Source organism: Glycine soja, chromosome 4 (genome assembly GCF_004193775.1).
Source record: "Glycine soja cultivar W05 chromosome 4, ASM419377v2, whole genome shotgun sequence".
NCBI classification, from domain to species: domain Eukaryota; kingdom Viridiplantae; phylum Streptophyta; class Magnoliopsida; order Fabales; family Fabaceae; genus Glycine; species Glycine soja.
Genome location: NC_041005.1, coordinates 42905981 through 42913953, shown reverse-complemented (window position 1 = coordinate 42913953; position 7973 = coordinate 42905981). Strand labels below are relative to the sequence as shown.

General features: G+C 36.7%; 1 long non-coding RNA gene across 1 annotated transcript; it reads left to right on the top strand.

Annotated features, from left to right (window-relative positions):
* The first annotated feature begins 2004 nt into the window (after positions 1-2004).
* LOC114408195 lies at positions 2005-3712 on the top strand. The gene is made up of 3 exons (XR_003665849.1): positions 2005-2111; positions 2208-2924; positions 3009-3712. It is a non-coding gene; the product is annotated as an uncharacterized LOC114408195 (long non-coding RNA).
* Positions 3713-7973: the final 4261 nt, after the last annotated feature.

Genomic DNA, 7973 nt, shown 5'->3' with positions numbered 1-7973 from the left:
TAATGGTACACTTAGTTGTTCATCTGGTCAGGGAAATACGGTTGTGTGGTCCTGTGTTTTTACGGTGGATGTATCCAGTTGAGCGCTACATGAATGTGTTAAAGGGTTATACCAAGAACCAACACTGTCCAAAGGAATCAATAATGGAAAGATACGTTGCTAAAGAATGTATTGAGTTTGCCTCACAGTACATTGAACCATTGAAATCTGTGGGGCTTCCTGCATCCCATCATGACCAGGCAAGAGCAGGGAAGGGTACACATGGATACAATGTCGTGACAATGACTCGACATGAGGTGTCACAAGCACATTTATCTATATTAAACAACACAGTAGAGGTGTTAACATACATAGAGGCTCACAAAAAACATGTCACAGATACTCACCCTAAAATGAACATGATGAGGGTGTTGCAAGAGCACAATAAAAATTTCATCAATTGGTTTAGACAAACAATATTTGCTGATAACAGTGGTTCCAAAAGGCTAAGATTGTTAGCCATTGGGCCAAATCTAAATGTCCCTACTTGGAAGGGATATCACATTAACAATTATTCCTTCTACACAAAGTCACAAGATGATAAAAGTTCTGTACAAAATAGTAGGGTCAGTGTTGATGTTGATTCGGATCACTTTTGCAATACATCGAACAACAACCCCATTTGAGCATCGATGTGTTACTTTGGCATCATTCAAGTTGATTATAGTGAATTTAGAGTGCCTGTTTTTAAGTGTAAGTGGGTGAACGAGACTACGGGTGTGCATCAAGATCCATTGGGATTTACTTTGGTAGACCTTAGCAAGGTGGCTTATATGGAGGAACCTTTCATTATGGCAAAACAAGCTAGGCAAGTTTTCTACGTCGAAGATCCATGTAATTCAAGATTGTCTATGGTTTTGCAAAGAAGACCAAGTGGAATCAATTACCATAATGATGATTCAACCCTTGACATTGGTGAAATGCTTGGTTTTTCACAAAAAATGCCTCGTATGAATGAAGCTGTTGATCTCGATGATGGACATGCAAATCATATAGATCATGATGAAGGTTTATGGGAGAACATTCCTACATGACAAACTTCCATTGCGTAAGACTTTGAGTTAACGTTGGACATTAATAATTTTTTTGTTTTTTTTTTTTCACAGGATCATGGCCACACCTTTGAGGTCTCCTCCCCAGTCCGATGGTCAGTCAGAGGCCACTTCTAAGAGGAGTAGACAAATGGCACGACTTAGAAGCTTAACATTAAGAGCCGTGGATCAGCCCAGACCGACGGTTAATGTCGATCCCACTACTGGGAGAGGATCAAGACCTCAAAAGGAAAAGTTCCACAATTATCTAGGGGTAGTTGCTCGAGAAAAGGTTCCCATTGTCCACAGTAACTAGAAAGATGTACCTGAAACGCTGAAGGAGCTAGTGTGGAATGACATTTTAGTAAGTCCTCAAATTTGTGTTTCCTTTATTTTGATGTTATATTTTTAAAGTATATCTTTAAATTGACAAAACATAAAATAACAAATGTATATATGCAGGCTAAATTTGATATCCCAGAAGCCCCAATGGTGAAGAGAAGGGTCATGTCAACGGTTGCGACAAGATGGAGGCAAAGTCCACCTTGACTAGAAAATTTGTGTTTGGTAACATTGAAGGCCAACAAACGCAGGATGTTGTTACAAAATATGGGCTAGATCTCGAAGCTTGGAAATAATTTGCAGTAACCCGACCGACACCTAACTGAGAGGTTAGTTTTGCATGGCAGCCTAAGTTCAAATGAATATTTCTACACCAATTTCATTATTTTGATTTGATAAAATTGATGGAAATTATATATGCGACATTACAGGGTATTAGGAAACGATCACAAGAAATTCAAAAACACAACGACTGCGCTCACCTACTTTCACGTGGAGGATATGATTTGCTTAAGAAGAAACTATTAGACGAGAAAAGAAAAAAACTAGAAGAAGAAGCACTATTGACTGAAAATCCAGGAAATATTGAGGACCCTCCCCCCTATCTCCAATTAAAAGACATGTTAAGTGGAAGGTTGCTCGCACCAAGGCTTATGACAATATGACATCTAGTCGGCACAGGAAATATCAGATAAAATAGTGAGTTCACCATTATTGTTGAATTTCATTTCTTTATTTATTTTATAATGACAATCACCACACATTGTGTGTTTGTCTCTGACATGCTTTGTGTAGGACTCGTTAGAAGAGCAGGTTACACAAGGTAGCTTTGTACCCTATGGTTGTGACGACATACTCAACACTGCCATTGGGCGACCTGACCATGGGGGTCACGTTCGTGCAGCAGGGTCAGGTGTGACTATTACTCAGTACTATGGAAGGGCATCATGTACATGCAGTAACTCGTCCACATCCATCAACCAACAACAATTAGATGAAGTTCTTGCAAGGATTAAGGAAGACATGAGTAGTTAGATTAGGGAAGAATTGAGGAGTCAGCTAGAAGAGGAAAACAAGAAGAGCTTGGAAAAAATGACTATGGCATTGAAAGAGACCATTAAAATAGAGTTGTCACAAAAAGGATCCCCGGGCTTACCCCCAATTGAGCTGGACATACAACAATTAGGTGCTCGTGTCAGCATAAAGGGAAGTAATGCTGAAACCAATGTGCACCCTTCAGGGGAAGATGATGCTGATGTCATACCAAGTATGGGATTGTATGTGCAACGTTATGATCGTACACACTTGGTGGCATTGAGAAAAATATTACAGGGGGGTTCCACCATACACAGTGTGGCTTATGCATATGATGTGGTAAGGGTCAGTGTTGAAAAAGTCATCGATGCTAACGCTGAAGTTCTGTATCCCACCTCAAAAATTTAGTATGTCAGGCAGGCCCTTGACACATTCATTACATGGCCCACACAGCTTGTCAAAGTTGTATCACATGAGGTAACACGTTTATTATGTTGTACATGAAGTAACACATTCATAGATTAGACATGAACTACTGACGCACGTTCATTAACCATGCAGGATGCACAAATTACTCCATACAAAGTGGCTGCACATGTGCCAACACCGACTAATGTGGACGCAGATGATTCGATGCGTGGGATGATAAAGTTGAGTTTTGATATTTACGACAAGCCAATAGAAATCAAGTTTGATGGGAGTAAATTTGGAATTGTAGATGGAGCTACATCGATATTCCTAACATATTCTGATGTTAGTGAAATAATAGCAAGTGACAAAAGTTTGAACATATCTGTACAACAATTATGGATGATGTAAGTCAAATCCTTATTTTATTTGTTCCTTATTCAATCTATATACATGATCCAGTCCATTAATTTCAAATGTCATCAATAGGTATATGGATGAGTGGAGTCAAAGCTTGGGTCATGGTTTCGTGTATGCATTCCTTGAGCCACAACCCTTGAACATTTCAAAGGATAGACGTGATGAATGCCAACAATATATTGAAAGATAGCTTAAGGAATCCCAACGAGAGGTGTACCTCGGAGCTTACTTCACATCAATAAGTGATGTTTAACAATAATACTTTAACCGATGTTTGTGTTATACGTATGTAATGTGCATGAAATGCAGGGCATATTGGCAACTGGTAGTTTTGTGTCCTAGGCAACATGATGTTGTTTGGTTGTGTTCGTTACGTATAAAACCTGATATTCATATCAAAGCCGCAATTAACAGGTTAAATCATAACATATAACTTTTTCCATGCCTTCTTTAATGTTCATCATTGAATATGTTGTCATTCTATATGCGTTGATGTGGTTTTTTTTAACCAATGCAATGAACAAATTAAAGACGAGTTCGTCTGGTGATACTAAGCCAACTGCACCTAAGTGGATTGAAGTTAAGGTTAGTCATATCTAGCATGCCTTATTGTTGTCTACTAATGTGATGTAATATTGTAATGTATAGGATATTCAATTATTTTTCATATGTAGAGTCACGCTCAAATCGGATGTTATGAATGTGGATATTACGTGATGCATTGGATGTGGAACATCGTAAGCGGGGAGATGAAGAGTGATTGGTCCCTGGTATACATAAAGTCCACTTTCTAAGATTGTTGACTATGAGTTGTACTCAATTTTGTTATTTGCATTAGTAACTTTTAAATATTAAAACTTGTAGTGGTTTGGTGATGACAAGTCATTGGACAACGACACCATCACAACAATTCGGAAGAAATGGGCAAGTTATTTTTTAAAGAATACAGACATTGGGCGGGTGTAAAAAGGCTTAATGATGGGTTAGGAATAACGATTTTCGTGTATTTGAGACAATTGGTATAATTTTTTTATCAGGACTTATACTATTTTTGATTCATAGTAGTAATACAGTTATATTTTTTTAGTAATAGAGTTAGTAATACAGTGAGGAATGACAATTGATATAATGCTCATGTGCATGCCCATTGTGGTCATCTTTTTTTATCTGTAGCATTGTCATTCCTCTTTGTAGTAATACAATGAGATTACTCCATTCATTTGCATTGCCCCTGCATTTGATTCATAGTAGTGAATATTGCACCATTGTTGTTATTGTGGCGTATGTCATGTCTGCTTTTGTGTAGAATCATGGCCACCCTGTATGTTATTTTTGCCACTGGTACATGATTTTCCATGTGGAGTAGTTTAGTGTTGCTCTTATTTTTCCCACTGAAGCAGTTTAGTGTTGTTGAGGGGACCACCAAGATTTTTGCCACTGGTACATGATTTTCCTCAACGAATGGTTGAAGTTGGTCAGCAACAATAGTTAGTCAAAAAATACAGGTAATGCTTGTTGGTGTTTTGTTGTATTACATTCAGATCCCTCCTTTCATGTGTATTGTGCCTGGATTTAATTCATGTAAAAGCATAATCTGCTCATATGCATGCCCATTGTGGTGATCTTTTTTTAGCATTACATTGTCATTCCTCTTTGTAGTAATACAATGAGATAAGTTGGATTGATTCAAATTTAATATTTTTAAGTTGAAGTGACCCATCATGGGAATTGAATCTTATCGGTTTTTTTATTGGTAAGTTTTTAGTTTTATTTTATTAGAATTAAAATGTTATTGTAAGATTTAAATCTACCACATGTCCACGTCTCCTCTTCCTTTCTCCCTTAAACTCTTTAAACCTTCTTTCCAATCACCAAGCTAACTTACTGGAATTGAGACAAGCCGTAATTTGAGTAATCTTAAACGTGTGTTTATCGACTAATTAAGACAGGAAAACCTCATGAATGTAATGAAACTTGCCTTGGGGCAACAAGTTTCAGAAGCGACAACAAAAGAACAAGTGCATTGCTTAAATTAAGAGTGAAAGAAATAACATCATTATGTGTTGTAGGGAGACAAGTGCATGCGACCACCTCTTCCTTTCTAAGTGCCAAGTGCAAACGACAATGCCATTTTCTACACTCTCTTCCTTTTGTTTCCCTTTCTTCCCTTATCACTTTCTTTGTACCCCTATAAATACACACCTTGACCTCATCTCCAATGTCCTTCTCTTTCTTTCTCTCTCTCACACTCTTTCCTTTGTGTCATCTTGTCTATCTTTTACAATTCTTCACCCACTTTTTGGCATTTTTTATTAACCATGCCCGCTACCAGTGTGAGGGAGAGGGTGCTAGACACCCTGTCTAGGTACCGCAACGAGTTCATCTCTTTTCTTTCCAGGTGAAGGTTAAGTTGTGATTGGCAACTGGGTATTCTTAAATTCATCTTTATGAATGCTAAGTATGTGTGCTTGTGTGTAATAAGTAAATAAATAATTACTCTTTTTGTTGCAAAGGTATGTTGCTGGGGCAAAGGAATACTACAACCACACAACCTGCTGTACGAGGTAGAAAAGCTTCTTGAAGAGGATGAAAGGATGCATAAACTCAAAGATAGCCCTTTTGTCAAAGATGGTGTATGACCCGACATAGAATATGCTTTTTAACCGATGTAGAAGGTCCTTTCTTTAGTAGTGATATGTATGTATGTATGTATATGTATATGATGGATCTTTTGATGAAAGTGAAGTGATCAGAATGTCACAAAGAAGGGGGGTATTGTGACTTTGTCAACTTTAACATTTATGAACTTTTACTCAAGATTACCTTGGTGTTTAGAAAATCTTAACAGAAAGGTTCAAGCACTTAAAGATTTCTAATTTCTAAGTGGTTAGTCACAACACTCATTATTAAATGTTTGATATAATTATAAGAAACTAATGTCAATATGCATTTGCTCATGTACAAATGATCATTACATAGACAATGTATCTCTTAATTGTTGTGAAAACACAAATTATCACTACTAAAAGAACATGATTTTATGACGCACATTCGACATCGATTCTTCGAAACCATCTTAAAAAAATAATCAGTGGTATTTTTGTAATTATTATGTGTTAAACGATGATAGTTTTGCTCAACCCATCTTGAAATGAACAATATAACGACAACTTTTATTTCCACCATCGTAGAAATGAGAAATCCAAGATGTTGCTAGTATACACCGCCGTGGTATGCGCTGTCAATTAAGTGAATAACCCTTGCACCTGAAGTCACTAGTGACTCATGTTACATTTTCCCCCTCACTCAGCTCACATCTTGGCCTCTGTGACTTAATGGTCGTCGTAGGTGTCTTCAAAAATCGTCCCGTCGTCGAACATCGCACGCGCTGTCGTGGTGTAACATTGACATTGTTCAAGGTTTGTTTTGAGTCTCTCATTTTTGCCTCTAAGTTTCATGCTTTATAGGGTTGATTGTGTAATGAACTGTTGGGGGCTGAATAGAGCATTAGTTGGCTCAGTTGAATGTTCACCCAATTCATATTTTGAACTCTTTGATGGTATTTCAACACTAGCTAGGCCGAGGTCGTACTATTCCCTCGACAGGTTCTTCTCTAGGTCACTGTTACTATCTGTGCTTCATTTTTGTCCCTATGGTGTTTTATTTGACCTTGATGCCAAATGAATAATGGTCATTCATGGTATTCAATGTAATACATGGAAAATGCTTGTCAAATTATACTTACTATCATTTTCCCTGATTTGTTAACATAACGTATTATTATCAGCGGGTAGGTTGCCTATAAACATCTGGTTTTATTAATAATTTAATATGTTGGTGATGTTTTAAATAGATTAAAATCCATACGAGCTACTAAAATTTTGTAATGATATGTTAAATGTGTATGTTGTAGCATGGCATTGGTTAAAGCAATTCATGTTTCTTATCAAATATAATTATTCAGAAGAATGAGATAAATGCTTGTCTGATGAGTTTCTACTTTCTACATATATCAGGATACACCATTACTTTGAATTCTTATAGAATTGACTGTTGATGCCATTACTCCATCTCTCCCGCCCTCTGTTGCAGACTCATTAATAATTTATATTGATTATAGGAAAAAGTAGTATTGCATGTGCTCTGACTCCAATCTTGCACTCCAAAGGGAAATTGTGTTACATCCTTGAGGGTGACAATATTTGAGTTGGTCTAAACCAGGATCTTAGTTTTAGAGCAGAAGATCGTTATGAAAATATTAAAAGGATTGATGAGTTTAGCTATATTTTTGTTGGGTAATTTTCCCCCAATTTCTTCCAGTCATATGTTGTTTTATTAATAGTGTGGCATGACGATTTTAAAAATTTTAGCTGAGGTGGCATAACTCTTTGCAGATGGTGGTGTTATTTGCTTCACTAGTTTAATATCATCATACAAAAAGGATACATATGCATGCAGAGCACTACTTCCAAAAGGAGATTTGATTGAGGTAATATTGTTATTTTGGTGATCCAAAATAACAAATGTTAAATCATGCCTCAATTATTGGGTTATACTTTATATAAATAGGTTAAGGAACAACAATTCTTTTACTGATATGTAGTAACCATGTGTGAACCAATAATCGAATCATTATCAACATTAACCATAGAATTGGTTAATCAATAACTGAGTAACTATTAATTGGTGTAAAAATGG